This window comes from Pristiophorus japonicus, chromosome 6 (assembly GCF_044704955.1).
Source record: "Pristiophorus japonicus isolate sPriJap1 chromosome 6, sPriJap1.hap1, whole genome shotgun sequence".
NCBI lineage: Eukaryota > Metazoa > Chordata > Chondrichthyes > Pristiophoridae > Pristiophorus > Pristiophorus japonicus.
In genome coordinates this window covers 113,297,089-113,320,810 of record NC_091982.1, presented here as the reverse complement: position 1 = coordinate 113,320,810, position 23,722 = coordinate 113,297,089, and the positions used below count along the sequence as shown (strand labels likewise).

General features: G+C 45.4%; 1 protein-coding gene and 1 pseudogene across 2 annotated transcripts in view; both read right to left on the bottom strand.

Moving 5' to 3' along the window:
- LOC139265759 (fibronectin type-III domain-containing protein 3A-like) overlaps positions 1–23,722 on the bottom strand; it is a 207,236-nt gene that overhangs the window by 159,607 nt on the left and 23,907 nt on the right. Inside the window, exon 1 of one of the 2 annotated variants that reach the window (XM_070883128.1) lies at positions 1,965–2,031. The exons of the other annotated variant lie outside the window; for it this stretch is intronic. The gene's annotated coding sequence lies outside the window, so the exon portion shown is untranslated. Of the gene's footprint in view, positions 1–1,964; positions 2,032–23,722 lie in introns of those variants that run through there. 2 annotated transcript variants of the gene reach the window in all.
- On the bottom strand, positions 8,076–8,628 carry LOC139265216 (large ribosomal subunit protein bL12m pseudogene; annotated as a pseudogene).

Here is a 23,722-nt window from a genome sequence, read left to right as displayed (position 1 = left end):
AACTAAAATAAATCAATAAATCAAAAAAATTTTAAATTTAAAAAATCAATAAATCAGTAAATAAAAAATTATTACTGCAGCACCTATCCATTCGGGAGCACCGGGAGCCCTCCAACAGCACATGCAGCCCTGCCTGCCCAGAGGTGTTTGGGCAGAGCCCACCACTGGGGAGAAGTTCAGGCAGGCCCCGCCTCTGACGAGGTCGTCGGGTGGGGCCCGCCAAAGAGCTGGTCGGGCAGGCCCCGCCACCGAGAAGATGTTCGGTTGGGGCCCGCCACTAAGGAGTTCGGGCGGGCCCCGCCACCAAGGAGCTGGTCGGGTGGGCCCCGCCACCAAGGAGGAGTTCAGGCGGGCCCCACCGCCGAGGAGATGGTCGGGTGGAGCCCCCCCGAAGAGCTGGTCGGGCTGCCCCATCGCAGAGGTAGTGTTCGGGCGGGCCGGTGAGGAGGCCTTAAGATAGGCGACGAGGCGAGGCCTGAGGTAGGGCAGCGGCGAGGGTGACGATGAGGCAGGCAAGCCACTCGGCCCGGGATAGGGTAGTCCGGAGACAGGACGCACTGGGAGGGCCAGGAGTTACTGTGCACGCGCGCCGACTGCTAAACAGGCCTGCTGAACGCAGAGAATTGCGAGTTAAGTTTTAGATGCACTTTTAATTCTATAAAATCCACGGGCCTCTCGGAGGTGCGCTGTTATGCGGGACAGCCGAAACTTGGGCCCATAATTTCACTCTACACGACAGTTTGGCTCAACAACTTCAAAAATCAATAAAAAGTATTTATAAAAAATTACAAGGTACAGTATTTGGGTGAATTGTAGTCACTTCATTCACAGGCAAACATAACATTTAGAACCCAGAGCTACTGAAGAAAGACAGAGTTAATGGACAAAAACTTGACAATCATATCTGTGAAGACAGATGCCCCATGGATCAACTCGCAAATGGATAATAGTTGCATTCTCATCAGCGTAGTGTTGTGCTCAAAGGTTAATTTATTTGTGAATAACATTTCTAATTGATCGTTATGCAGCTGTGAGCTGCTTTGCCTCACTTCCTTTGCATACTGCCAAAAGTTCACAGTCCCTGACAATATAAAGTCTGACACTATCCAATCTACAGGGATTTCACAGCATCTAGTCGTAATGTTGAGTTCTATTTTCTACACAGAATATAAAAGCATCACATAAACACAGTTTCAATTATAAAATGCTTAAAGAAAACATTGGAATCAATTACTTTATCAATTGTGTTTGAAGTTAACTTATCTTCTAGATGCCCCAGCCTCCAAATCTACAATGTCATATCAACTTCCATACGGTTTTAATGTTCAAAATTAAAATATTGCATTTGACTCACCAAAAATCTTGTAACACAAAGTTTTTTTTGATTGCCCTCTGAATCAAGTCCACACACGAGTAGTGCCTACTGATTTTGTTGACATCAATTCTGCTGTTTATTCCCCTTCTACTACAATCAGGACAAACTGAAGTTACAGCAAAGAACTGTACTGAGTGTACCTGAGATGATCTGCAGTGAAACTTCAGAAACAGACCTGCTCCAGATGCAGTCAAATGCACTTGATGCAAATTTGCTAAGCAAATCGTTAGTTACCATGCCTCAGTTTCTTTTTGATTTGGTCTGAGTATACAACAGGAAAGACTACATAATTCCGGTTATCATATACTGTTCATCCCAATCCATTGCTCACAGTACAAGATTATTGCAACGTATTTGAGCTCTTGAAGTTTATACTTATAGGATATGATAGATTAAAAAAATTTATGTACTCTTATTGGAAAATATCAGTAAGCCTTTACAAAGCTAAGTTTAAAAATAGCATTTGCAAACTGATTACACCACGATTTTAAAATATTTAAAACATTGTTTCAGTTTGTTCTTGCCCCACAGAACTGATTTCTTCCCATCTCGACTATTTTTTCTCTCCCTTTGTCCAGTCTCTCCCTACCTGCATCCACGACTCTTCTGAGGCCCTCCCACACTGACCGATTCCAGTTTCCTGGCCCCAACTCCTTTTTGCTATGGACGTCCAATCCCTCCAGCTCTATAATTATAAATAATCATTGAATACTTCAACTAATTAAACAAAAAAAATAAGGCTAGACTGAGATATGGCAGGGCAGGTTGTGTGTCTGGACTGCAGTATGTGGGAGTTTGTGGACAGCAAGACTGTCCCGAGCAAACACGTCTGTAGGCGATATCTCCATCTCTAATCTCTCCGGCTCAGAGTTATTGAGCTGGAGTGCGAGTTGGCGACACTCCAAAACATAAGGGAGGGGGAGGAATTTCTGGACAATTTTATCCAGAATACAGTCACACCCCAGAGGAATGCACAGGTGCAGGAAAGGGAGGGTATGGCTGTTAGGGAGCCGGGTCATGGGGATTTAAGAGGGTGAGAAGGATGTACTCACTACCTGCGAGGACAAGGAGAACTACTGCAGGGAGGACAGCCACAATGCAGACCAAGGCACCATGGCTCAGAAGGGGGTGAGGGGTGGGTGGGAAAGGGCAGCATAGAAATGTGGTAGTGATAAAAAGAGTCTATAATAGAAACATAGAAAATAGGTGCAGTAGGCGGCCATTCGGCCCTTCGAGCCTGCACCACCATTCAATATCATGACTGTTCATGCAACTTCAGTACCGCATTCCTGCTTTCTCCCCACATATACACACACACCACACTCACGTTCCATCGCAGCCCCAATAAATATTTATTCCCGTCGCAAAATTCCCCCCCACCCCTCTCCATGGCCAATCAGCGCCGTGCGCTTTTCATGAACACGCTGAGAGTCCTGCGGCTGGGGCAGCGGGACAGGATAGGGGGCTGTTGAGGGGAGAGGGGGGAGCGCGAGGGAGGGGGAGGGTAGCGTTGCGGCGGCTGTGGGGGGATGACGGCAGGAGGTGGCGCCTCCTCGGCCTAGCCTGCCATGGTGGCCGCGTTGCTCTTCCTGCTGAGCTTGGCAGCCGTCTGCGCCACCTTCACCTGCTGCCCGTGGGTGAGGGGCGGAAGGGGGCAAGGGGCAGGGGAGGCAGCGGAGGGAGGCTGGGGAGGGGCTAGGAGTCCCGAGGCCACATCGCGGTCTCGTTGGGAGGCCAGGGCGCAGGTGCAGGTGCAGGTAGAAGTAGCGGCTGAGCCAGTAGGCCAACAGGTGAGTAGCACAAAGCCCATGCAAATGTAGTCATATGCCCGCATCTTCCAGAACCAGTGCATCCAGTCGTAGGCCTGGAAGGAACGGGCACCCTATCTCTCCCGCAGGCCCACATCCATCGCCCCCTCGGCCGCCAGGCACAGCGGAATGGTCATGAAGCTCAGATAGTACCTCGGGTGGATGCCGTGGGGGATAGATAGCGTTCTCTGCAGCCAAGAACGAAAATCCCAAAGGGTGCGTTGCCTTGGTTAGACCAGGTTTAGTGTACTGTGTCCAGTTCTGGTCGGCATATTATAAAAAGGATATAGAGGCAATGGCGAGGGTGCAGAGGAGATTTACAAGGATGATACCAGAAATGCAAGGGGATACATATCAGGAAAGAATGAACAGGCTGTGTCTCTTTTCTCTTGAAAAAAAGGCTAAGGGGTGACCTAATAGAGATCTTTAAAATTATGAAAGGTTTTGATAAGAGTGGATACAGAACATTTCCACTTGTGGGGAAGAGCATAACTAGAGGTCATCAATATAAGATAGTCACCAAGAAATCCAATAGGGAATTCAGAATAAAATTCTTCACCCAAAGAGTGGTAAGAATGTGGAACTCGCTTCCACAGGGACTGGTTGAAGCAAATAGTATAGATGCATTTAAGGGGAGGCTAGACAATCATATGAAGAAGGGGAAGGGGATAGAGGGTTATGCAGATAGACTGAGATGAGGAAAGAACTGAGATGCAGCAAAACTTGCCCTTTTACCTCCTCCCTTTCCACTGTCTAGGGCCCCAAACATTCCTTCCAGGCGAAACAGCGATTTACTTGTACTTCTTGCAATTTATTATACTGTATTCGCTGCTCACGATGTGGCCTTCTCTACATTGGGGAGACCAAACGCAGATTAAGAACGTAAGAAATAGGAGCAGGAGGAGGCCATACGACCTCTCGAGCCTGCTCCGTCATTCAATATCATGGCTGATCTGATCATGGACTCAGCTCCACTTCCCTGCCGCTCCCCATAACCCCTTATCGTTTAAGAAGCTGTCTATTTCTGTCTTAAATTTATTCAATGTCCCAGCTTCCACAGCTCTGAGGCAGCGAATTCCACAGATTTACAACCCTCTGAGAGAAGAAATTTCTCCTCATCTCAGTTTTAAATGGAAGGCCCCTTATTCTAAGATCATGCCCTCTAGTTCTAGTCTCCCCTATCAGTGGAAACATCCTCTCTGCATCCACCTTGTCAAGCCTCCTCATAATCTTATACGTTTCGATAAGATCACCTCTCATTCTTCTGAATTCCGAGTACAGGCCCAACCTACTCAACCTTTCCTCATAAGTCAACCCTCTCATCTCCGGAATCAACCTAGTGAACCTTCTCTGAACTACCTCCAAAGCAAGTATATCCTTTCGTAAATTTGGAAACCAAAACTGCACGCAGTATTCCAGGTGTAGCCTCACCAATACCCTGTATAGCAGTAGGTATAGATTGGATGACTGCTTTGCAGAACACCTCCGTTCAGTCAGTAAGCATGACCCCCGAGCTTCCAGTCGTCTGTCACTTTAATTTTCCGCATCACTCCCACTCTGACCTCGGCCTCTTGCACTGCTCCAACGAAGTTCAGCGTTAGCCCGAGGAACAGCACCTCATCTTTCGATTAGACACTTTACAACTTTCTGAACTCAACATAGAGTTCAATAATTTCAGTACATAACCTCTGTCCTATTTCTTTCCACATGGCATCGTGATCACCTCATCTCGACTCATCTTTTATTTCTTTACTTGTCCCATTACCATCTCTTTTTGGTTTATACTATCATACCTTTTGTCATTTAATCATTCCTGCCTTCCACCCTATCACAGACCTTCCCTTTTATTCTTTCCACCACTCCCCCCTTTCCCTGCCCCTGCACTTGCTTAAAATCTGTTAGATCACTTACTTCATCGACCTGAAAAGTTAACTGTTTCTGTCTCCACAGATGCTGCCTGACATGCTGAGCATTTCCAGCATTTTCATTTTTTATTTAAAATACTGACTGTTGCTTACACAAGCTACAATATGTTCTTTGACATTTAAAACAAAGAATGGCATTCACTTCACTGCATTTGTACCAATTCTAGATCCCGTCATCATTTTAACTAATTGTGCTCCACTGTTGCTGTGTTGATTGTGAATGCTCCTGTACAGACAGCTGAACTCACCATAGTTTCCAGAAATGAGATCTTATCCATGTACAAAATAACTTATCTATTGCAGGGGTGTCCAAAATATAATTCGTGGGCTCTGCCTATCTGGCCCACAAGGCCCAGGGAACTAGTCTCTACTCAGGCTTTTCTTATTCCCGGATTTATCCTGCCTGAATTTTGTGGTCCTGAAGGTTTGAAAGAGGTTCGCTTTCTAATGCTACCTTCTATCCGGTGTTATTTTCTCATGCCTGTTACAATGTTGCCATTTGCCCACTGAGCCCCATGCCTAAAGAGATAGCACTTATTCCTCTGTAGGTAGGGAAACATGCCTGAAGAGATGTTTCTTGCCAGCAATTAGAGAGACAGGAACAGCCTGGTGATACCATAAACATTGACACCACAGCAAAAGACCTCCAACTTGCTTGACTGCAGACAGGATGAGTGTTCTGCCCACACACACTGGGTGTTTTTTCCCCCTAAAAAGGCTGGAAAGGCTGGAAATAATCAGCCAGTCAAGCAGCATCTGTGGAGAAATTAATGTTTCAAGTCTAACACCTTTCCTCAGGACACGCAAGGAAGGATCTTGGACCTGAAATGTTGATGACTGGCTTCCGTTTCTTCACCATGCTCCCTGACCTGTTGAGTATTTCCAGCTTTTCTGGTATTAATTTTTAGATTTCCAGCATTTGCAATATTTTGTTTAATTCACTACCACTTCTCTTTCAAGAATGCCTATTTTGAAGAAGTTCCGTTCCTCTCCAAAGTGATTTCTGATTATCTTTAACTGTGTTCACCATCATTGCTATCTCTTTCCCTTCTTGCATTTGATCACGTACTTGCCAAGACCTACATTTACAGTCACTTCTCTTTTCACAGCACCCATCTACATCTTTATATCTGCATTCTATATGGATTCTAGCTTAAATTTCAACCATCCTGTTTCAGATTCATCCATGATCACCGATATCTCTGCGATATTCAGCAAATCACATCTTGGTCTGTCCCCCTACTCTAACGGTACTTTCTCCTCCTTTGAGCATCCACCTTATTTCAACCCCTCTCAATTAAAATTCTCGTTCTCGACCGCCCACCCAAGTACCATAAATTGTTTTATTATCGAGGCATCTTCACTGCTTTCCTCCCTCAGCCTCTGCTCCTAACAACTTCTCATCCACGGTGATTTCAACCTCCATCTCAATCATCATGATGTAACTCCTGACTTCACCAGCTTCCTAGTCTTCCTTAATCTCTCCCTCCACGTAAACTCCCCAACACATATTCACAGACACCTCCTCGACCGTGCCAGCTCTTGTGGCCTCGCAACTCCCGTTGTGTCAATCACAGGTAAGGCCTCCTCTGACCACTTCCTCGTATCGCTCTCCACACACATCCCCCTTCGGCACCCCCCAACCCTACTTCCTTCTGTGTCTGACCCTGAAAAAAAACTCTCAACTGCACTTATGAACTCCCAACTGTCCAGCCTTTGGCCCTCCATTCACCATGACATTTCTACAGCTTCCGATCTGCTCAATCACACCCTCACCAGCACCTTTGATGCCCTAGTCCCTATTAAAACAATTACTCTCTCTCACCCTGGCCGTTCCCCCTGGTTTGGCCCTCATCTTCACTCGCTTAAGTAAGGGTTTGCAGACTTGAATGACTATGGTGGACAACTGGTTTAGCCATTCACCGTCAAATCTAACTGGACAACAAATCATTATCGGGTCCTGTTCTCGTCTGCTAAAAACTGCTCACTATTAAAACCCAGCTTCTATTCTCCACTGCTAACTGAAGTCTTAAACTCCCTTCTCCTGTCTCCTCACCTCCAATAATAAAATTGAGACCATCTGTTCAGCTGCCTCTGCCACTTTCCTTCCTTCCCCTAGTCTACGGGCCAAACTTTCTCAAAGAATCCCCCGCCCGTCCCCCCCTCTCCATCCTAGATCGGGCCTCACATCTTTCTCTAGTTTCTCTCCGAGCTCATCTTGTCCATGAGAATAATTTCCTGTTCCCTTGACTCTATTCCCACCAAGCTGGCTCCCATGTTAGCTGACATTGTTAAAGGTTCGCTCTCCTCAGGTACCGTCCCCCGCTCCCACAAATCTGCCGTCATCACCCCTCTAATCAAAAAAACAACTTTTGACCCCTCTGTCTTTGCAAACTACCACCCCATCTCCAACGTCCCTTTCCTTGAACACGTTGTCAGCTCCCAAATCTGTGCCCATCTTTCTCGCAACTCCATGCTTGAATCCCTCCAATTAGAATTCCGCCCTTGCCACAGTGCCAAAACAGCTCCCATCAAAGTCACAAATTACATTGTTTGTGACTGTGACTGCACTCACCTGGTTCCATTCTTTTTTGGAGTTTTGAAAATATTTTTTTTCTTTTTTTTCTCTTTCCCCCTCATTTAATGTCACATGAAAATGACACATGCAGTACATGGAGATTGAGGGTTGATTCCCAGTGACGGTTGCTGCATCAACTGGGCACTTACAGTATCTCCGTCATTTCTATCAGGCAAGTAGCTGCACTTTAGAAGTGGTACAAAACCATAATATGTAGACGCACATACAAACAATATCTTGGTCAAACTACACTCCCCCGCTGAGTACTTTACGAGTCCTATGATACAGTATATCAAGCTCGGTGGCATCACTTGCTCACTGGACTGAGAAGGCCCAAGCATTGGTCTTCATAGTATACTCCAGGCCAGACATTGGCAGGAAGAAGAGAATTATTCTAGGTGAACGGTTCCGCCCGCTGCCTCGAGAGCAGTCTTCATTTTTTTCGCCTCTTCCTTTGCGACATTGGGTTTTACCGCCTGAGGAAGGGATTCTACCAGCTTGTTTGCCTGCACAAGGTTGAGCCCAGAAATGCAGTTCTTCACTTCTTTAACGAGTTTCACTTTCTCGACCACCTTGAATTCCACCAGTTTCACCGTGAAATGGGTCTTCTCCTTCTTCACCAGCACCACCTCATCTTCTGTCGGCGAAACAGGCCGAGCAGCTGCCATCCCTCCAGTCATCGGCAGCATTCCAATATCCTGAATTTTGAGTGTTTTCTTAAGGAGTTCATTTAAGTCGGAGATCTCGAGAAGCTTTAGGCTCGCTATTTCGTGCACCAGTTGCTTTATCTTTGGCGGGTAATCCCTGGGAGCAGTGTCGAGGGGCGGCGTCGGCAGGGTGTCAGTTCGACTGCAGGCAATGGTCCTCAGGGCTCGCCGGGCACAGTAGGTTTGTAGCTCTCGCCTGAGCAGGCCCTGTCCCTCTCCCCAGCGCGGCGAGCATCTCCCGGGCGGCGGGCGGCACGTGGAGCGGGGGCCGAGGCAGGGAGCCAGAGAATCACCTGCAACGTTAAATGGTTCATTCTCGGGTTGGCAATCAGTAACTAGTGGGGTGCTGCAGGGATCAGTGCTGGGACCCCAACTATTTACAATCTATATTAATGACTTGGAAGAAGGGACAGAGTGTAATGTAGCCAAGTTTGCTGATGATACAAAGATGGGAGGAAAAGCAAAATGTGAGGACACACAAAATCTGCAAAAGGACATAGACAGGCTCAAGTGAGTGGGCAAAAATTTGGCAGATGGTATATAATGTTGGAAAGTGAGAGGTTATGCACTTTGGCAGAAAAAAAATCAAAGAGCAAGTTATTATTTAAATGGAGAAAGATTGCAAAGTGCTGCAGTACAGTTGGACCTGGGAGTACTTGTGCATGAAACATAAGAACATAAGAACATAAGAATTAGGAACAGGAGTAGGCCATCTAGCCCCTCGAGCCTGCTCCGCCATTCAATAAGATCATGGCTGATCTGGCCGTGGACTCAGCTCCACTTACCCGCCCTCTCCCCGTAACCCTTAATTCCTTTATTGGTTAAAAATCTATCTATCTGTGACTTGAATACATTCAATGAGCTAGCCTCAACTGCTTCCTTGGGCAGAGAATTCCACAGATTCACAACCCTCTGGAAGAAATTCCTTCTCAACTCGGTTTTAAATTGGCTCCCCCGTATTTTGAGGTTGTGCCCCCTAGTTCTAGTCTCCCCGACCAGTGGAAACAACCTCTCTGCCTCTATCTTGTCTATCCCTTTCATGATTTTAAATATTTATATAAGATCACCCCTCATCCTTCTGAACTCCGAATAAAGACCCAGTTTACTCAATCTATCATCATAAGGTAACCCCCTCATCTCCGGAATCAGCCGAGTGAATCGTCTCTGTACCCCCTCCAAAGCAAGTATATCCTTCCTTAAGTAAGTTGACCAAAACTGCACGCAGTACTCCAGGTGCGGCCTTACCAATACCCTATACAGTTGCAGCAGGACCTCCCTGCTTTTGTACTCCATCCCTCTCGCAATGAAGGCCAACATTCCATTCGTCTTCCTGATTACCTGCTGCACCTGCAAACTAACTTTTTGGGATTCATGCACAAGGACCCCCAGGTCCCTCTGCATCTCAGCATGTTGTAATTTCTCCCCATTCAAACACAAAAGGTTAGTATGCAGGTACAGCAAGTGATCAGGAAGGCCAATGGAATATTGGTCTTTACTGCAAAGGGGATGGAGTATAAAAGCAGGGAAGTCTTGTTACAGTTATACAGGGTATTGGTGAGGCCACACCTGGAATACTGTGTGCAGTTTTGGTTTCCATATTTATGAAAGGATATACTTGCTTTGGAGGCAGTTCAGAGAAGGTTCACAAGGTTGATTCCAGGGATGAAGGGGTTGACTTATAAGGAAAGGTTGAGTAAGTTGGGCCTCTACTCATTGGTATTCAGAAGAATGAGAGGTGATCTTATCGAAACGTATAAGATTATGAGGAGACATGACAAGGTGGATGCAGAGAGGATGTTTCCACTGATGGGGGAAGACTAGAACTAGAGGGCATAATCTTAGAATAAGGGGCCGCCCATTTAAAACTGAGATGAGGAGAAATTTCTTCTGAGGGTTGTGGATCTGTGGAATTCACTGCCTCAGAGAGTTGTGGAAGCTGGGACATTGAATAAATTTAAGACAGAAATAGAGAGTTTCTTAAACGATAACGGGATAAAGGGTTATGGGGAGCGGGCAGGGAAATGGACCAGAGTTCATGATCGGATCAGCCATGATCGTATTAAATGGCGGAGCAGGCTCGAGGGGCCGTATGGCCTACTCCTACTCCTATTTCTTATGTTCTTATTTTCCTGCCCCACATCGTTAACTCTGGTGTCCCCCAAGGATTTATCCTTGGCCTCCTCCTATTTCTTATCTACACGTTGCCCCTTGGCGACATCATCCGAAAACACAGCATCAGTTTCCACATGTACGATGATGACACCCAGCTCTACCTCACTACCATTTCTCGCAACCCCTTCTCAGTCTCTAAATTGTCACACTGCTTGTCCGACATCCAGTTCTGGATGAGCAGAAATTTTCTCCAATTAAATAGTGGGAAGACCGAAGTCATTGTTTGGGTCCCTGCCACAAACTCCGTTCCCTAGCTACTGACTTCCATCCCTCTCCCCAACTTCTGTCTGAGGCTGAACTATACTGTTCGCAACCTTGTCGTCATATTGGACCCTGAAATGAGCTTTCGACCACATATCCACAGCATAACTAAGACTGCCGATTTACACCTCCGTAACATTGCCCATCTCCGCCCTTGCCTTAGCTGATCCGCTGCTGAAAACCTCATCCATGCCTTTGTTACCTCTAGACTCAAGTATTACAACGCACTCCTGGCTGGCCTCATACATTCTACCTTACGTAAACTTGAGGTTGATCCGAAACTCGGCTGCCTGTGTGCTAACTCGCACCGAGTCCTGTTCACCCATCACCCCTGTGCTTTTTGACCTACACTGGCTCCTGGTTAAGCAACGCCTCAATTTCAAAATTCTCATCCTTGTTTTCAAATCCCTCCATGGCTTCGCCCCTCCCTATCTCTGTAATTTCCTTCAGCCCGACTTCAGAATGGCCTCTTAATGCCCGTCTGCAATGTAAAGAGGGCATCTGATGAGAGAAAACATTAGTTTGCTGTCAATTTACAAGATCATGGCGCATCAACAAATATCCTTGAGATCACCAACAGTAAATTCCTGGAGTAAAAATAGAAAATGCTGGACATCTCAGCGAGTCAGGTAGCATCTGTGGAAAGAAACAGAATTAACATTTCGGGTCGGTAACCCTTCTTCAGAATTGGAAAAGTTTGAAATGTAACAGATTTTTAAGCAAGTGCAGTGGCAGCGAAAGAGAATGGGGAGGAAAGAACAAAAGGGAAGGTCTGTGATAGGGTGGAAGGCAGGAGTGATTTAAGAGACAAAAGGGATGATGGGCAAAAATGAGATGGTAATGGCACAATAGTAAATTCCTGGGACCTTTCGAAGCATATATTTTCAGACTCGGGCCACCGATCCTAGTGCAGCAGATGCCTGAGGTCTAGGGTGATCAAATTTCTGTATTTGTTAACTTTCTAGCAAGTTATTTCTGTTGCTCTATACCAAATAAAAAATCCTTTGGGTATCTGACACGGTCTTTGTAAAGTTGGGATGAGTAAGTTCCGCCTCACACCGAAAATTTTGAAAAGCACTGCTATAAAAGATATAAAATGTGCATCTTCAAGAGCATGACTGGTATGAATAAGCACAATTATAAAATCATAAAAGTGGCCCGAGAGAAAGATGACAGGTTCCCTTATCCGGAACCACCACTCGTCCGGAACCATTCACGGCCACCGGGTGGCGCATGCACAGAACTCCGATATGAACAAATTGAAGTTCTTCCTCGCTGCCGACTCTCGCAATCGCTGGCCTGACCCCGCAATCTACTGCCCGCCCCCCACCTCTCCATTATCTCTCTGCCGTACTCCCAACCCCAATATCCCCTTGCTTAGAACCTGTACCATCCAATTTAATGTGACCACTCCTCGTCCGGAAAAATCCCTTATCCGGAATAGGCCAGGTCCTGAGGGCTCCGGATATGGGAGGTTCAACCTGTACTACAATTGGAGCAGAAAACATGGCAATTGCAGACTAATAGGATATCAGCAAAGTATTCCTTAGAGGACCATCTTAGCCAGGTGTGAGTTCTTCTATGGAGCATAATTAAACATCAAAACCTACATTAGCTATATGGCGAGCAAGCTTTGAGCAACAACCTATAACTACAACGAAGTCTCACTAAGTCATCAAAATTATTCAGTGTTGAACAGCAAGATTGGAAAATTCCACTCAAAAGTGAGTTTTTCTTCTGCCCCCCTCTCCCACACCCACTCACCCAACTAACTCCAGTGAGCAGAAAACTAAAGACAGCTCACCTACTTTTTAGTATCAATGCCTTTACTTTTCTTTCCCAGATTTTTTTCTCTAAATTGGCCTGGGTTTTTAATCTGGTTTTTGCCTCTCCCAGGAGATCACATGGCTCCGGTTGGGGTTGAGTACAGAATGTTTCAGTATAAGGAGTGTCGTAGTTGTGTGAGGCGGACTGGTTGGGCTGGGTACTCTTTGCCTTTCCATCATTACTCATAGGTTTATATGGAACCTTTAGGGCTGATGACCAAGGGCCGTGGCGGCTCTTTGTCGGCCGGCGTGGACACGATGGGCCGAAATGGCTTCCTTCTGTGCTGTAAATTTCTATGTTTCTATCTTTGTTTCCCTCCTATCTTACACTGAAAAACTCCTCTACAGTGCATTTTATTCATTTTTAAAATTGCTTCCTCTAGTTTGGGGTTAACTGTTTTCGGCAAGTGAAAGTTAATTTGGAAAAGGTCAGAAGAACTCTCTGTGCCAATTACTGCATAATTCAGCACAGCTCCCTACACCATACCAATGCATACTTGGCTGAATTACAAACCAACTGCCTGGCACACTTCTAGCTGCTGTTTTACGTGTCCTAGCAAGAAATAGAAAACTGGGATTCAATTCAAGGTAAAATGGTCTCAAAACACCAGAAAATTCTCAGTGTTGACGCTAGCTTTTGGATCACCACAGCCAGATACAACAACCAAGATTTTAAGTTACCTTGTATTTTTTTTCCTCTTCTCTTCCCCTCCTATGCCAATACAAAGTTTAAACTTCATAATATAAAAAGTTATTGTCACTAATGCTTACTTCCACATAAACTATATTGCATATTTCGGGCTATGAATCTTACATTTTTTAACTAGCTGTCAGACTGAGGTGGGATAGGTAAATTCACTGCCTGGGCAATATAATCGCAGACGCTGCCAGGTCTAATTCCTGATCTGTGTTCAATGGGGGCGATTAGGAACCAAAATGAAGAACTATTGGTGGAGGCAAAAGACATAGCTGAGGTGCTAAATGAGTACTTTGCATCAGTGTTTACCAAGGAAGAAGACTTTGCCAAAGCTATGGTAAACAGGGAGATTGTTGGGATACTGGATGAAGTAAAAATAGATAAAAAGGAGATCCTAGAAAGGCTGGCAGTACTTGATGTGGATAAGTTTTCTGGGCCAGATGGGTGCATCCTAGATTTGAGGGAAACAAGGGTAGAAATTGCAGAAGTGCTGGTCACAATCTTCCAATCCTCCTTAGATATAGGGGTGGTGCCAAAGCACTGGTTTAATGCAAATATTATACCGTTGTTCAAAAAAGGAGAGAAGGATAAACCTGGCAATTACAAGCCAGTCATAGAAACATAGAAAATAGGTGCAGGAGCAGGCCATTCAGCCCTTCTAGCCTGCACCGCCATTCAATGAGTTCATGGCTGAACATGAAACTTCAGTACCCACTTCCTGCTTTCACGCCATACCCCTTGATCCCCCGAGTAGTAAGGACTTCATCCAACTCCCTTTTGAATATATTTAGTGAATTGGCCTCAACTACTTCCTGTGGTAGAGAATTCCACAGGTTCACCACTCTCTGGGTGAAGAAGTTTCTCCTTATCTCGGTCCTAAATGGCTTACCCCTTATCCTTAGACTGTGACCCCTGGTTCTGGACTTCCCCAACATTGGGAACATTCTTCCTGCATCCAACCTGTCTAAACCCGTCAGAATTTTAAACGTTTCTATGAGGTCCCCTCTCACTCTTCTGAACTCCAGTGAATACAAGCCCAGTTGATCCAGTCTTTCTTGATAGGTCAGTCCCACCATCCCGGGAATCAGTCTGGTGAATCTTCGCTGCACTCCCTCAATAGCAAGAATGTCCTTCCTCAAGTTAGGAGACAAAAACTGTACACAATACTCCAGGTGTGGCCTCACCAAGGCCCTGTACAACTGTAGCAACACCTCCCTGCCCCTGTACTCAAATCCCCTCGCTATGAAGGCCAACATGCCATTTGCTTTCTTAACCGCCTGCTGTACCTGCATGCCAACCTTCAATGACTGATGTACCATGACACCCAGGTCTCGTTGCACCTTCCCTTTTCCTAATCTGTCACCATTCAGATAATAGTCTGTCTCTCTGTTTTTACCACCAAAGTGGATAACCTCACATTTATCCACATTATACTTCATCTGCCACGCATTTGCCCACTCACCTAACCTATCCAAGTCACTCTGTAGCCTCATAGCATCCTCCTCGCAGCTCTCACTGCCACCCAACTTAGTGTCATCCGCAAATTTGGAGATACTACATTTAATCCCCTCGTCTAAATCATTAATGTACAATGTAAACAGCTGGGGCCCCAGCACAGAACCCTGCGGTACCCCACTAGTCACTGCCTGCCATTCCGAAAAGTACCCATTTACTCCTACTCTTTGCTTCCTGTCTGACAACCAGTTCTCAATCCACGTCAGCACACTACCCCCAATCCCATGTGCTTTAACTTTGCACGTTAATCTCCTGTGTGGGACCTTGTCGAAAGCCTTCTGAAAGTCCAAATATACCACATCAACTGGTACTCCTTTGTCCACTTTATTGGAAACATCCTCAAAAAATTCCAGAAGATTTGTCAAGCATGATCTCCCTTTCACAAATCCATGCTGACTTGGACCTATCATGTCACCATTTTCCAAATGCGCTGCTATGACATCCTTAATAATTGATTCCATCATTTTACCCACTACTGAGGTCAGGCTGCTTTCTCTCTCCCTCCTTTTTTAAAAAGTGGGGTTACATTGGCTACCCTCCACTCGATAGGAACTGATCCAGAGTCAATGGAATGTTGGAAAATGACTGTCAATGCATCCGCTATTTCAAAGGCCACCTCCTTAAGTACTCTGGGATGCAGTCCATCAGGCCCTGGGGATTTATCGGCCTTCAATCCCATCAATTTCCCCAACACAATTTCCCGACTAATAAAGATTTCCCTCAGTTCCTCCTCCTTAATAGACACTCTGACCACTTTTATATCCGGAAGGTTGTTCGTGTCCTCCTTAGTGAATACTGAACCAAAGTACTTGTTCAATTGGTCTGCCATTTCTTTGTTCCCCGTTATGACTTCCCCTGATTCTGACTGCAGGGGACCTACGTTTGTCTTTACTAACCTTTTTCTCTTTACATACCTATAGAAACTTTTGCAATCCGCCTTAATGTTCCCTGCAAGCTTCTTCTCGTACTCCATTTTCCCTGCCCTAATCAAACCCTTTGTCCTCCTCTGCCGAGTTCTAAATTTCTCCCAGTCCCCAGGTTCGCTGCTATTTCTGGCCAATTTGTATGCCATTTCCTTGGCTTTAATACTATCCCTGATTTCCCTTGATAGCCACGGTTGAGCCACCTTCCCTTTTTTATTTTTACGCCAGACAGGAATGTACAATTGTTGTAATTCATCCATGCGGTCTCTAAATGTCTGCCATTGCCCATCCACAGTCAACCCCTTAAGTATCATTAGCCAATCTATCTTAGCCAATTCATGCCTCATACCTTCAAAGTTACCCTTCTTTAAGTTCTGGACCATGGTCTCTGAATTAACTGTTTCATTCTCCATCCTAATGCAGAATTCCACCATATTATGGTCACTCTTCCCCAAGGGGCCTCGCACAATGAGATTGCTAATTAATCCTCTCTCATTACACAACACCCAGTCTAAGATGGCCTCCCCCCTAGTTGGTTCCTCGACATATTGGTCTAGAAAACCATCCCTTATGCATTCCAGGAAATCCTCCTCCACCGTATTGCTTCCAGTTTGGCTAGCCCAATCTATGTGCATATTAAAGTCACCCATTATAACTGCTGCACCTTTATTGCATGCACTCCTAATTTCCTGTTTGATGCCCTCCCCAACATCACTACTACTGTTTGGAGGTCTGTACACAACTCCCACTAACGATTTTTGCCCTTTAGTGTTCTGCAGCTCTACCCATATAGATTCCACATCATCCAAGCTAATGTCTTTCCTAACTATTGCATTAATCTCCTCTTTAACCAGCAATGCTACCCCACCTCCTTTTCCTTTTATTCTATCCTTCCTGAATGTTGAATACCCCTGGATGTTGAGTTCCCAGCCCTGATCATCCTGGAGCCACGTCTCCGTAATCCCAATCACATCATATTTGTTAACATCTATTTGCACAGTTAATTCATCCACCTTATTGCGGATACTCCTTGCATTAAGACACAAAGCCTTCAGGCTTGCTTTTTTAACACCCTTTGTCCTTCTAGAATTTTGCTGTACAGTGGCCCTTTTTGTTCTTTGCCTTGGGTTTCTCTGCCCTCCACTTTTCCTCATCTCCTTTCTGTCTTTTGCTTTTGCCTCATTTTTGTCTCCCTCTGTCTCCCTGTATAGGTTCCCATCCCCCTGCAATATTAGTTTAACTCCTCCCCAACAGCACTAGCAAACACTCCCCCTAGGACATTGGTTCCGGACCTGCCCAGGTGCAGACCGTCCGGTTTGTACTGGTCCCACCTCCCCCAGAACCGGTTCCAATGCCCCAAGAATTTGAATCCCTCCCTGCTGCACCACTGCTCAAGCCATGTATTCATCTGCGCTATCCTGCGATTCCTACTCTGACTAGCACGTGGCACTGGTAGCAATCCCGAGATTACTACTTTTGAGGTCCTACTTTTTAATTTAGCTCCTAGCTCCTTAAATTCTTTTCGTAGGACCTCATCCCTTTTTTTTACCTATATCGTTGGTACCAATGTGCACCACGACAACTGGCTGTTCTCCCTCCCATTTCAGAATGTCCTGCACCCGCTCCGAGACATTCTTGACCCTTGCACCAGGGAGGCAACATACCATCCTGGAGTCTCGGTTGCGTCCGCAGAAACGCCTATCTATTCCCCCTCACCATCGAATCCCCTATCACTATCGCGCTCCCACTCTTTTTCCTGCCCTCCTTTGCAGCAGAGCCACCTACGGTGCCATGAACTTGGCTGCTGCCCTCCCCTGATGAGTCATCCTCCCCAACAGTACTCAAAGCAGTGTATCTGTTTTGCAGGGGGATGACCACAGGGGACCCCTGCACTATCTTTCTTGCACTGCTCTTCCTGCTGGTCTTCCATTCCCTATCTGGCTGTGGACCCTTCTCCTGCGGTAAGACCAACTCACTACAAGTGATACTCACGTCATTCTCAGCATCGTGGATGCTCCAGAGTGAATCCACCCTCAGCTCCAATTCCGCAACGCGGACCGTCAAGAGCTCGAGGCGGATACACTTCCCACACACGTAGCGCCCAGGGACACCGGAAGTGTCCCCGAGTTCCCACATGGTATCGGAGGAGCATATCACATGGCCGAGCTCTCCTGCCATGTCTTAACCTTAGATACCCTTAAATTGGTAATAACAATAAAAAGAAAAGAAAAGCTACTCACCAATCACCAGCCAATCACTTACCACATTGGCTGTGACGTCACTTTTTGATTACTTTCTACTTCTATTTTGCTTTCTCTCCCGCTGTAGCTGCACCGGTACGCTTTTGACAGGTCGCTCCCTTCTCACCAACTGCCGCTGGCTCTCGATCTCCCGCTGGGCTTTTGACAGGTCGCTCCCCTCTCACCAACTGCTGCTGGCTCTCGATCTCCCGCTGAGCTTTTGACAGGTCGCTCCCCTCTCACCAACTGCCGCTGGCTCTCGATCTCCCGCTGGGCCTTTTATAGGTCGCTCCCCTCTCACCAACTGCCGCTGGCTCTCGATCTCCCGCTGGGCTTTTGACAGGTCGCTCCCCTCTCACCAACTGCTGCTGGCTCTCGATCTCCCGCTGGGTTTTTGACAGGTCGCTCCCCTCTCACCAACTGCCGCTGGCTCTCGATCTCCCGCTGGGCTTTTGACAGGTCGCTCCCCTCTCACCAACTGCCGCTGGCTCTCGATCTCCCGCTGGGCTTTTGACAGGTCGCTCCCCTCTCACCAACTGCCGCTGGCTCTCGATCTCCCGCTGGGCTTTTAACAGGTCGCTCCCCTCTCACCAACTTGTCAGTTTAACATTGGTGGGGAAGATTTTAGAAACAATAATCTGGGAGAAAATTAACAGCCATTTGGACAAGCATGGCCAAAGAAAGCAGAGCCAGCACGGATTTGTTAAGGGCAAATCGTGTTTGACTAACTTGATTGAGTTTTTTTGATGAGGCAACAGAGGTTGGATGAGGGCAGTGTGGTTGATGTGTATATGGACTTTCAAAAGGCATTTGATAAAGTACCTGTACCACATATTAGGCTCGTTAGCAAAATTGAAGCCCATGGGATATATGGGGCATTAGCAGCATGGATACAAAATTGGTTAAGGGATAGAAAACATCGAGCGTTGTAGTGAATGGTTGCTTTTTGAACTGGAGGGAGGTATACAGTGGAATTCCCCAAGCGTCCATACTAGGACCACTGCTGTTTTTGAAATACATTAATGATTTGGACTTGGGGATAAATTCACAATTTTAAAATATACACATGACAAAACATGGAAGTGCAGTAAACAGTGAGGAAGATAGTAATAGACTTCAAGAGGACATAGACAGGCTGGTGCAATGGGTGGACACATAGCAGATGAAATTCAATGCAAAAAAAAGTGCGATGTGATACATTTTGATAGGAAGATTGAAGATAGACAATAAATGCTAAATGGGACAATTTTAAAGGGGTTGCAAGAACAGAGCAACCTGGGGGTGTTTGTGCACAAATCTTTGAAAGTGCCAGGACAGGTTAACAAAGAAGTTAATAAAGCATATTGGATCCTGGGTTTTATAAACAGAGTACAAAAGCCAGAAAGTTATGCTAAATCTATACAAAACACTAGTTCAGCCCTAGCTGGAGTATTGTGTCCAATTCTGGGCACCACATTTTAGGAAGAACATAAAGGCTTTGGAGAGGGCACAGATTTACTAGAATGGTTCCAGGGATGAGGGACTTCAGTTATGTGGATAGACTGGAGAAGCTGGGGTTGTTCGCCTTAGAGCAGAGAAGGCGAAGAGGAGATTTGATAGAGGTGTTCAAAATCATGAAGGATTCAGATAGAGTAAATAATGAGAAACTGTTTCCAATGGCTGAAGGGTCAATAATGAGAAGGCACAGACTTAAGGTGATTGGTAAAAGGACTAGAGGCAAAATGAGGAAAATCTTTTTTTACACAATGAATGGTTTGGATTTGGAATGCACTGCCCAATAGGGTGGTGGATGCAGAGTCAATAGTAGTCTTCAAATGTGAATTGGATAAATACTTGGAGAAATAATTGCAGGGATATGGGGAAAGAGCAGGAAAGCAGGACTAACTGGACTGCTCTTTAAGAGAGCTGGCACAAATTCGATGGGCCAAATGGCCTCCTTCTGTGATGCACTATTCTATGATTTATTTAAGCCAATAGTGTCAGCCTCGGAGTCAGAAGGTTGTGTTCAAGTCCCATTCCAATGTAGTACTGAGGGAGTACTGCACTGTTGGAGGTGCCATCTTTCAGATGAGTTGTTAAACCGAGGCACCATCTGCTCTCTCAGGTGGACGTAAAAGATCTCATTGCACTATTTCGAAGAGAAGCAAAGGATTTTCCCCTGGTATCCTGGCCAATACTTATCCCGCAATCAACATCACAAACAGATTATCTACTCATTATCAAACTGCTGTTTGTCGGAGCTTGCCATGCACAATTTAGCTGCCCCAGTTCCTACATTACACTTCAAAAAGCACTTAGATGGCTCTAAAGCACTTTAGGACGTCCAGAGGTCGTGAAAGGCACTATATAAATGCAAGTCTTTCTTTTTAGGCTAGCAATAAGGTGCTACAATTGGCCTCAATGTCCCTGGACTATGGTCACCGTGTAATAATAAGAGTTCCTACTACTGACTGATATCCAGTGACAATGTTGGCAAGTGCACAGATGTGGACATTGGGCAAGAACTGGATAAGGCTGGCACCAGCAAATAGCATGCTAGCCTTCAATATCTAGGTTAACTCACAAAGAATGGCCCAAATAGGAAAGGGAGAAATTTGGAGAAAAATAATGATCACGGAAGTTCACATGATTGGATAGGTTCCAAGTTTATTTCTCCAAAAGCAGAACTATGGGAGCTATTGTTTGAGGTAAGTCAATAAACTGTCAGTCACCTTAAATTATGACTATGTTTCAGAAAGGATGTCTTGTTTTTGAGAGCATGTCTCAGTTTACAATTTCTGCACATCCATTGCAGCCTCTCAGAGCTCAGAATCCCAAATCAACAGCGTTAGCAGCAGACTCAGAGCTCACAGGGGACCAGTTGGACACTGCCAGGAATGCATTTCAATTCAGATTAGTCATAAACCAAAAGTTTAGCTTGAGCAATGCTCTTTACTGTTGGGAGGGAACAAAAATCCAACTTAAGTCACCGACGTAAAGTCACTGCCACTGTTATCACAATCTGAAATAAATGAATTTAAAGCCAGGAACTGAATGTCAAAATATTTACTAATACGATATAAAGTACACACAGGAAATCAGACTGGCAAATGAGCTCAGATGACAAGCAAAAATGCTATACAAGTTGTTCTGCATGAAATAAGCAGCAGCAAGACCAGATGTACACATGAGGGAATCTCATCCTTCATTCTCTGTCTCCTCCTCCGTTACCTCTTTTGCTGAGGTGATAACTTAAGATGGGGTAGTTTATGGCCATTAGTGCTCGGTTGTCTTGCCCAAGCAGGCTGGACAGTAAATATTGGCAAGCTATCCTAACACTGGAACCATTAGGGTCAGGTCCGCTCCTGTTCTTAGAGGATATCTATATGTTGTACACAACCCAGGAGGGGTAACTGGATCGCCATCAGGCGCAAGGAACCGCAATAATTATCCGGTTCCTTGGAGGCCAGTTGTAGCATGTTTTAACTCTGCTCCCCCAACAGGACACCAGCTAAAATTTGCTAACAGCACAAACAGGAATCAAACCAGAGGTGTTCTGTATGGCTCAGTATCAAACCAGATGGCTCAGTCACCCGAGTCACTGCATGGAGCCAGAACTCCATTTAGAAAAGAAATGGTCGTGAAAAATTATGAAGGACATTCTTTAGTTCCACTGCATCTTTTTTCCCTGTTTTGTTGAATCTTTGTGCTCATCAAGTTGAAGCACTGGGGAATGGAACAATTTCTGGCAATGAGATCACCAATTTACCTTCTAAATCTTAAAGCAGCACTATACACACACATAGGTACTAAGATAATAAGGGAACCATGGGATATGGGAATAGTGTGGGATGGTAGAGTTGAGATAGAAGATCAGCCATGATCTTGTTGAATGGCATTGCAGATTCGAAGGACCGAATGGCCCACTCCTGCTGCTCCTATTTCTTATGTTCTAAGATGCATAATCACACATACAATATTACTTCAAGTTTAGAAGAAACAAAATACTTGATCAGTGCAACCAGCTAACCTGGCCAACATGGCTAATGTGTCATTACTTAAAGTGCCTCACTTGTACAGGCCAAGTGAACATAGCTTGAAGGAGCTAATTAATGCCAATGTTACATTAACTTAGCCTGTGCAACATTTTAAAAGACACTTGAGCACGCTGTATGCAGCCCAGAGCCTGTACATGGTGGATGGACATTTACCAGAAAGCACCCTGACTGGCCTTAGGTGTCATTTTCCAAGTCGGTAGATGTGGATGTTTCAATACAAGCTGAGGAAGGATGAAGCATGTTGAAATCAACACTATTTTATACCATGACTGGATGTAACCAAAGGAGATTTGGTTGCTCTATGTTCATTGTGCAGCATTAACACTGCTGTGCAGTGCAACAAAGGCACAGTGTACATAATTTATAATGAAACAGCAATGTTAGATTAGCTGTCTCATGTAACCAGGCTCATAATTCCTTTAAGACAGTTCTTGAGGCATCAGCACTCACTGGTTAAAGAAAAATATTAAAATACATTTTTGTAGATTGGGCAGTGCAGTTTATCACTCAATCCTTTCACCTCTGGGAAGGCACTGCAAAAATACTTGAAAGCAACAGCATGTTTTGATGCACGTGGACAGCAAAGGTGGCTAATTTGCATCTCCAATATAGTTCTGTCGCTGAGATGCAGCTTGTAAAAATAGACCAAAGTTGCTGTCATGCTATTTCAACCGTCACTATAATCTGTTAACAATTACAATCTTTTGCAACATTGGACATCTAAAATTATGCATTCCTGTCATGAGGAGGCCTACCATAACTGAAGTTTTGAGTGTGTAAATGGCAGTGTTGGGAGTCTGCACCCTAAGCATGTTAAAGAATTCACGAACAATGAATTTAAAGCCAGGTGTATCTGCATCAAAAGCTCTGCATCCTGTGATGACTGTTTGGAGAATCATTAGAGGTTTCCACAGAATAGTACTCAGCGAGCCCGTGCCGGCTCTCTGCAAGAGCACCTCAACGAGTCCAACTCCCTCGCACTTTTCCCTGCTTTCAGGTACTTATCTAACTCCCTTTTGAAAGCCGTGATTGAGTCACCTCCACCACCCTTTCAGGCAGTGCATTCCAGATCCTAACCACTCGCCCTGTAAAAAGGTTTTTTTCTTATATCGTCTTTGGTTCTTTTACCAATCACTTTAAATCTGTGTCCTCTGGTTCTCGACCCTTCTGCCAATGGGAACAGTTTCTCTTGATCTACTCTGTCCAAACCCCTCTATCAAATCTCCTCCCAATTTTCTCTGCTCCAAGGAGAACAACCCCAGCTTCTCCAATCTATCCAAGTAACTGAAGTCCCTCATCCCTGGAATCATCCTCGTAAATCTTTTATGCACCCTATCAAGGCCTTCACATCCTTCCTAAAGTGAGGTGCCTAGAATTTGACAATACTCCAGTTGAGGCCGAACCAGTGTTTTATAAAGGTTCTTCTTCATTTCCACGCTTTTGTACTCTATACCTCTATTCACGAAGCCCAGGATCGCGTAAGCTTTTTTAACTGCTTTCTCAACCTGCCCTGCCACCTTCAACAACTTGAGCACATATACCCCCAGATCTCTCTCTGCATGCATCCCCTTTAGGATTGCACCCTTTAGTTTTTATTGCCTCTCCTCATTCTTTTTATCAAAATGTATCACTTCACACTTTTCTGCGTCGAATTTCAT